This window comes from Etheostoma spectabile, unplaced genomic scaffold, assembly GCF_008692095.1.
Source record: "Etheostoma spectabile isolate EspeVRDwgs_2016 unplaced genomic scaffold, UIUC_Espe_1.0 scaffold363, whole genome shotgun sequence".
In the NCBI taxonomy this organism is placed as follows: Eukaryota; Metazoa; Chordata; class Actinopteri; order Perciformes; family Percidae; genus Etheostoma; species Etheostoma spectabile.
The window spans coordinates 280,974-289,287 of NW_022605593.1; the positions used below are offsets into that span (position 1 = coordinate 280,974).

The following is an 8,314-nucleotide window of genomic DNA, read 5'->3' on the forward strand; positions in this document are numbered from 1 at the left end:
TAGTGCATAGACTTTAAAAACACTGTGTTGTACCAGGATGGGCTGGAAAACCTGCTAAAAACCAACACTAGCAAGTAAAAGTGGACGAGTACTAATGACATATCGATCTTGATTATGGTCATCTTTGTACCAGTGCATAACTCCTGGCTCAAAAGGGCACCAAATTTGTAATGCGGTAGTTAAACTGAGATTACATTATACTTTATATTATTACATGTTGTACTGTAAAGGTCCAGCTTTGTTGTATCAGTCAGCAATTAAGCGAGGTCTTTGCTATCTGCGGCCTCCTTTTGTGTCCTTGGGGGTGATGCATAGCTCCTAGTAACTAACTGTCACTGGGCTTAAACTTCTTTGTATACACCACGGGTATCAATATCTGTTATTTCACTGTCTCTATTTGTTGAAATTCGCGCGATTGGAGGTATAACCTGTTTCCTTTTCTTTTTGGCCTGAGCCCTGAAAGTATTAAACTGAGCCCTGCCCGTAGTCAGAAGGACCTTATATAGTGTGCAACAGGAGAAGCCGCAACTCTCTACATCTGCATGCCTTCTTTTTTTGTGTCTGAAAATGCCCTGAGAGAAAAGCATAGTCACCTTGCAAGAGACAAAGCTCTATTTTGATTGATGGTTCATTTTTTTTAAGCCCCCACGGAGTGATGGTTTTGCTGCTTTAATTATTTCTGTAATTGGATGTGGAATGTGGACAGACAAATCAAGCCATTACAAGTAAGTGAGTCGAGTGACATCGAGTGAGTTTCGTGAAGCTTATGGACATCTGGCAATTTTCTAGACTAATGATTGATGAAGAGGGGAAAAAAAAAAAAAAAAAAGTCAATGGATAATTAACACATGTTATATAGAGAACAAATACGAACTAGAGAAGCTTTAAAGTTGCATTATGCTAGCTGGTATGCACATTTATCTATTTTAACCAGAAAAGGCTGGGCTGCTTTATTCCTCAAAGAGCGATTGGTCTGTTAACACCTGAGATCAATATCTGTGGCATGGCATGGGCAGCGTGGTTTTGCTTCCTTCCCGGCCCCCTGGAGGCCAGTGGAGACAACAGACGTTTAAAGGTTCTAATGTGGGCCGACGTCCACGTTGAAAAAATTTAGTTATCAGGTCTGTACGACATCCCACGATTTGTTACTGGTTCCGCGTCCCATTTTTCTTCATCAATTTTCCCATTGCCCACATATCCAATCCTCTCTCTTTGGTACCCCATCACCCCTCTGTGGTGCTCCTAAAGGGGCTGCTCCATATCAACAATCAGCTATAAAGCCTTTCCCCAAAAAAACGTGATGACCAAAATAATTACTGTAAAAGAGATAAATAAAAAAACCCATGTATGTATGCGTTGTGCAGGGTTATTGGGTAGGCCAGTATTGATGGACGTCGTTCCAGTGCATACCCTTCAGTGGGCCCAAAGCGGGTCTGTAGTTTAAAGTAATGGAGTGTTACATCCAGTGAACTGGACTGAGCATGACTCTGTGGAGAGTTCCTGAAAGGAGGACCGCCAACACGATGGGGAGGCCACCAGTCACATGGACCGGCGGAGGTGAATGTGCATGAGGGGAAAGAAAAGGAAAAGAGGGACAATCGGTGATCGACACGTTACTCTTTCTCTCGCTCTCTCTACCTCCTTTTTCTTCCACCCCCCTTCGCTCTCTCTCTCGCTTTCTCTCGCTATCTCTCTTGATAACACACACTCCCTCACACCAAACAAACCACACACAAAACTCTCTTCTCTTGCTCGCTCTCTCTCTTTCTCTCTGACTCCTTCTCTCCTCAATGGGGCAACGAGAAGAAAGCCAGGTTATGATGCTTACTGGAGGCACATAGGAAAAGACAGATAGCTTATATCTTCACCTTGATGGCTTTGAATGGTCTGAGGAGAAGGATGCGTGCTTCTCAGTTCCTTTTAGCCATTTTCTATAAAGTGCAATCAGTTCGGAGCCCTTTGCGGTCTTCCGTCGAGAGGGGTATCAGTTGTAAGATGTGTGGTGCGAGAGCAAAAATGATGTTCTTGATGCCTGAACGTCAAGGAATTTAATCGCAAAGAGCGCAATCTCTTTTCTTTTTTTTGTGCATTGCTGCCGTGTCAAAGAGAGATGTGTGCTTCCTGATCTGTGTTGGAGAGATCTCTCATGATTAGGCACAACAGCTGTATTTAGAGCAATCAACAGCACGGAACATATGATGTAACTCGATACAGGAATCATGAACGTCTGACCTCCCGAAGTTCAGGAATCTACCTGAGAGTAGATGTTTAAATCTTCGGATTCCAACGGTCTTTGTCATACAGTTTTACTTATCACTTCTACTGCTCTTATCTCTCCATGGTCAGTGTATAATGACATCCAAGGGACTGATGTCTCTGCTGGATGTATTTACTGGACAATAGGCTGCCGTGACTACTGAGCAACTAAGGATGCGATGAAGGTCGCGAGGGTGTGTGTCAGCGTCCATATTACCGGCGCTTGCTCTTCACAGAGCAGCCTTGGCTGAGGGCCAGACCTGGCATGGTCTTGATCAGTCAGTTGCACCGTTAATCAACGGGCAGGTAAATTTATGCTTTTTTTCTGCTAGTTTATTGAGATCTAGGGAAAACCATCGCCAAATACTTATCGCTAGTGGACAGTAGAGGAAGTGAGGGGGGAGAGGACGGATGACGTGCAGAGCGTGGGATCACTGCTTATTACAAGGCTTGCGTAGTCAGATCCGTAGAGACCCGGGACCCCATTTCGGATGCTTAGGGACAGTGGTTTCCAAATTCTGAGGTTGGGACAGTTGAAGGGGGCAGCGGGAACACTCTGTGAGTTCCCAGGGGGAAAAATTCAGTCTTGCAAACATGAAGGAGTATTGCTGACTTTCCCTAGTCTTGTAGATCGTTTACCATACAGGCCTCTCATGATTCAAACAAGACACTCTGACAAGTGGACTCCCCTTGGTCGAACTGCTCAGATCCAGGGCAGCAGTTGCTTTTCGTTTTAAGTATTGTATGACTAACTTGTTGGGTGGTCGCCTGGTTTAGAAGGACGGGGACGCAACTTTTTTTTTTTCTTTGACGGGGCTAAATGCGCTTAATCATGTCATTCATTGGGTGTTGGCACCTTGTGGCAAGCCTTGACTGCTATGGACAGTTAATTGTGAAAGAGTGTTTGGTTATATGTAGGCATCTGTGACCTGTTTAGTAGGCCTTAAAATTGTGCAAACATGTAGCCTCGTCCCATACAAGGACTTTAGTTGTTAGGGGCAGTGAATGATTAAACTCATAAGCATATTTTAGGCATTACAATTAATTACAATAAGAGCTTAGGCTATTTCTAATATTATTTAGTCATTTGTTGAAAGGTCTATTCTGGATTTTTAAAACATGACCATTGGAAGCCTTAATTTGAAAAGCCATGCTCAAGCTTTAGATATTCTAATATCCTACTTGAGGTTCTGATCAGCACTAAGAGCCTTGGCTTCCCATTGGAGCTTCTTTCAGCAAGCCCATCTACCCTCCTCCAGAGCCCCCCAGATCACCTATGTTCCCCATCAGTGGAAAACGCTGCAATGGCCGCGCGGTCAGTAAACCAATCTGGTTGCCCGAAATGCGGAGAGATAGGCGAGACAGGATTCGTCTGGCCTCCCTGCCCCCCCACTCATCCTTTCTGTCTACCGTGTGTATGTTCCACGATCCACCTTTGATAGGGGAGGGATGGAGGCAGTGTTCTTTGTTACTGGTTCCCCATTCCATGAAAAAATGAACTGAAGATGTTGTGCTTCCTGACCTTCACATGTGCCACTTGAGACATCCACGGCCGGCAGGCGACTGTCCCAGGCTCGATATACATGCTTGGGAACACACAAGAAGATATTGTTGCACAAGCCCGGCTCTATGGCCCTGACGGGGCACACCCACGACTGAACACTGACAAACGAGACTGCAATGTCTTCGTGTCATTTCTGTAGCAGCTTCTTAACGAACCAAGGGAAAAGTAGGCTCCTTTTAAAAAAAAAAAAAAAAAAATCACTTCATGATGTCTGAAATAATATCGATAAAACTGGTAGCCCAAAAATAAAAATCCTGGATGGAGGATGAAAGGAGCTCCAAGACCAAAAATAAAATAAAAGAACCAAAAACCAAAAAAAGATAAAACAGTTGCATAGAGTATAAAGACGACAGCTCATTCCTTCGCCGCTGTGTCAGCCGACACACGGAGCTGTCCAATCGCAGTGCAGTATTTATTCACTGCTGCCGTGGGTCTCACATTCACGTGTCTCCGAGTCCTAGCAACTATATGAAACAACAGCAATTAAACAAAACCAGGGGGCTACAACTCATTAAAATAAACACACAAGTCGGGCCTATGTTAGTTAAAGCCACATTACGTCGCTTCATGTCTAAGTGATATTCCTCATATGTAGGATGGAATATATAAGAATTACAAAGTGAAGTGGGACACTGTCCAGAGTCACATTCATGGACCAGTTTGTCCGCACCTCAAGATCTTCAGTCTTAGCCGTTGTGTCCCACAGCCACGGTCCACCGTGACGTTTTTGGGTCAAATAACACATCGCGGACCAATGAGGTGCAAACAGCGCGCCAATGTCCCAGAGTCCCGGCAGGAAGCGCCGCCGTCGTCGTCGTTTTAGTCCTGGGTGAAAGACGGTGAACGGAGGACACCATGCTATCCCTCCTCTTTGCCTCTTTGTCTGCGCTGGCTGTTTTCGGGCACCCCCCCCCCCCCCCCCCCGCATGCACACCGACAAACATTCACCTGCAAAAAGAGAGAAAGGGAAGATGACATTAAGAGTGGGAGTGAACAGTGAGGCCTGTTGAAGCCATTACACTGATGTTGGTTTTATAACTCTTCACATGCATGTCATTCATAATCACGCTGATCATAAACTGGTTATCATGTTGATGGGATATTGATGATGATGATGATGATGAAAACACTCTATATGTAGACCTCACCTGGCACAGGTGTGTGTGTGTGTGTGTGTGTGTGTGGTGTGTGTGTGTGTGTGTGTGTGTGTGTGGTGTGTGTGTGTGTGTGTGTGTGGGTGTGTGTGTGTGTGACTAGAGAGTAGAAGGGCAAACTATTTTTCAACCGCATTTTGTGAGACAAACGTTTTTTTCTTTAATGTTTAAAACAAATATATTTATGTTGCGGTTTGTTTTGTTTGCTGTTTGTCATTAGGAAACGGATCATTGTGACGCTACGAACGCATGCGCGTTGATTTACTGACCGCTCCTCCAAGGCCGATCACGTGAATGTCAAAACAAATAGAGGACTGTTAATGCCAATTCAGGTGTATCAAAAGAAGCTTTCTTAACCCTCATGTTGTCCTCGGGTCAAATTGACCCGTTGTCCTATATCAATGTTCTTTTTAATTCCCCAAAATAACATGATGGATTCCACACAACGCTCTTTGGAGTACAAAAATCTCTACTAACTAAGAGGGGGTCTATTTCACGTATAGCATTTGGAGAAAGAAATGGAAGTGTTTTTGAAATAGTATTGAGTAAAAGTCGACATATTCCAGTCTGTGATTATCATCAACATCCATTCCTTTAATTTTAGTCTCAATAATTCCTAACTTCTGCTTTTCTAACTCAAACATTAGGTATCTGTTCCTAAAGATGAGGTTTATTGACCATAAATTCAAAAATAACTTAAAAAAAAAAAGTTAATAAGCTAGTGTTATGTAGCATTAACCTTTGTGTTGTCCTCCCGGTTCAAAAACGGACAACTTTTTCAGATTTTTTTTAATTTTTTTTTTATTTTTCATTAACACCACCTTACTACCACTACTTTTACACTATTTGGAATTCATGATCAATAACTCTCATTTATATAGAATTATACCTAATATTTGAGTTCAAAAAGCAGAAATTATGAATTATTTTGACTAATAGTTAAGATCAGAGGAATGAAAGTGATCAGTTGTATTTCCCAAGAGCGTTGTATGGAATCCAATCCATTTTTTGTGGTAATTTGGATAGAAAGGAAACCATATTTCATGTATACCCATTTTTTTAAAGGGGTAAAATCTGACCCGAGGACAACAGGAGGCTTAAACGTCAAAAAAAGTGACAAACATTGAAAAAGTGTTGAAAAAAGGGACAAAAACCTAAGAACAAAAGAGATTTTCAATTTTTAAGTGAAGACAACACAAGGGTTAAAACATGAAAAATATGTGTGTGTGTGTGTGTGTGTAGGCGGGGGGGCAGGCACTCTCCCGGCTTGTCCTAAATCTGGCCCGAGGTAAGCACAGTGCCGTGCACCAGCTTGAAGGGATTGGGGCTGAGGGTGAAAGGGCCTTAACGGGAGCCTGGTACGCTACGAGCTGCTAATACAAAGAGGAAGCATGTGACGCGCTCTGAGCAAAGGCTGAGTTGGACTTCAGAAGGCAATCAAACCCCCTTTTTCTTTCTCCTTCCTTTCTGCAAGCGGCTCAGACGAGCAACTTAAAACCTGACCAGCGGGGTCACCGGGTGCAGCGTGGACCTGTCCAGCTCGGCGGCGGGAGTCAACAACCGTCGTGCTAATTAGCATCGCCCGAGCTATTAGCGAGCATCACGTTAAGACTTGGCATGAAAGCACCACACCGGTGCTCAGAGTGGGTGCACTCGGCCAGGGAGGGAGGGAGGGAGGGAGGGAGTGAAGGAGTGAAGGAGTGGCTACCGGAGGAGGGTTGTGGTGTGAAAGGCAGTTTCGGGTATTGGTGTCGCTTTGAGTTATTGGCATCATGGTCTTGTTTTGTTGAGAGGACTACAGTGAATACGCTTGTTAATGGTAAATTTACAGCCCCAGCATGTGGCCTAATAAAACCAGGGGATAGAGGGGATGATGAGAATGATTGCGATGTGTGTGTGTGTGTGTTTGTGTGTGTGAGATGGGGAGTTGGTGGGGTGGGGGGGGGGGGGTGTAGTTAGAGAAAGGGAGAGAGAAAAGTGGAAGGCGCCGGTAATTAAGAGTCTAAAAAGAGTGTGAGAGAGGCACACACCGCTCAAAGCAAACTTCGAGTCTGGATTCCTCACTTTTTATTTATGCGCCCCGACTCAACACCCCCCCCCCCCCCATCCCTCTTCACTCTCTCCCTCGCCCTTTCCTCGTCTCTCTGTCTCTCTCTCTCTCTCTTGCTGAATGAATAGCTATCACAGTGCTACGGTGTCCCATCTAGCAACACCCCCGTCGTCATGCTCCAACCCTTTCTCTTACCCCCCCCCCCTCCCTCCCCAGCACGGCTCTGAATAGGGAGCCAAATTGAGCAAACAGTCAGGCTGTCAGCTCAATAGGAGGTCTGGCCGTGAACTTGAAGTCCTTCCCAGGCCCCCCAGCCTCACAGTAGGGTGGGAGGAGTGGTGGTGGGTGGGGGGGGGGTGTTGCCAGACTTTTTTTGGGGGGCCCCTACGTCCCAGCCCCTACGTGCCAGTGTTGTTGGGAGGGACCCCTGCCACAGAGGTTCCCAAGGCTGGTGCTCTTGCTGGGGCAATGGGGGCAGGGTGCCCCAGCTGCCTGCTAACACCCCGCCCCCCCTCCCTCTGCAGCTCTCAGTCTGGGCAGGAGGGGTGCTGATGATGGGGTTTGTGCAGACGGAACAGTGTCTGCTCCCCTTTTGCCAAAGCCCCACTAGACCCTCACACACTCGCACGAAGACACACACACACACACACACACACACACACACACACACCAATACACAGATCCAGACACAAGCTGCCAGAGCCGTGCCCACCCCCTCACCTCGGCTGGCTCCCAGCCCTCCCAGGCTTCTCATCATCTCATTAGCCAACGCCAGCCACTCCACTGTCTACTGTTTGCATTGTTTTGGGCTCTGCATAATTTACACAGTAAATCGGCCCCGGCCCCCTTGGCTCAATCTACCACCTGTTTTTACGGAGGCCTGGACGTGATTAGTGCACGTTTGGGTTTTGCACAGTTACCGAAGCACTTATCGGGGAAAGCCAAGCGACGCTTTTAAATGCTGCATCGTCAGAAACATGAGGGCCGAAAGCTTGGCGTGACCTAATTAAAGAACTGGAATCACTTAAGGTTTAGTCTGTGTAAATATTGGAAATCAGGTTTTGAAATTTAAGGAGGAAAGGTTTCCGTGGAAACAAACACTTTTTTTTTCTTCCATATGAACTGAGTCACCTCGGAGACGCAACAGTTTCTCTCACCTTGACCCAACAGCCGTCTTCTCTGTCACTCCTTTTGGACTGGCACCCTACTGTAAGTTAGCATTAGCATTGTCTCTCTCTGACCTCCGCACCACACACACACACAAACAAAGAAGAGGAGGGGGCAAGGGGG

General features: G+C 45.8%; 1 long non-coding RNA gene across 3 annotated transcripts in view; it reads right to left on the bottom strand.

The window, feature by feature from the left end:
• Nucleotides 1-3,949: 3,949 nt before the first annotated feature.
• LOC116686427 (uncharacterized) overlaps nucleotides 3,950-8,314 on the bottom strand; it is a 15,319-nt gene continuing 10,954 nt past the window's right edge. For all 3 annotated transcript variants that reach the window (XR_004331251.1, XR_004331252.1, XR_004331253.1), the window contains exon 4: nucleotides 3,950-4,768. This is a non-coding gene — a long non-coding RNA (uncharacterized LOC116686427). The remainder of the gene's footprint in view (nucleotides 4,769-8,314) is intronic.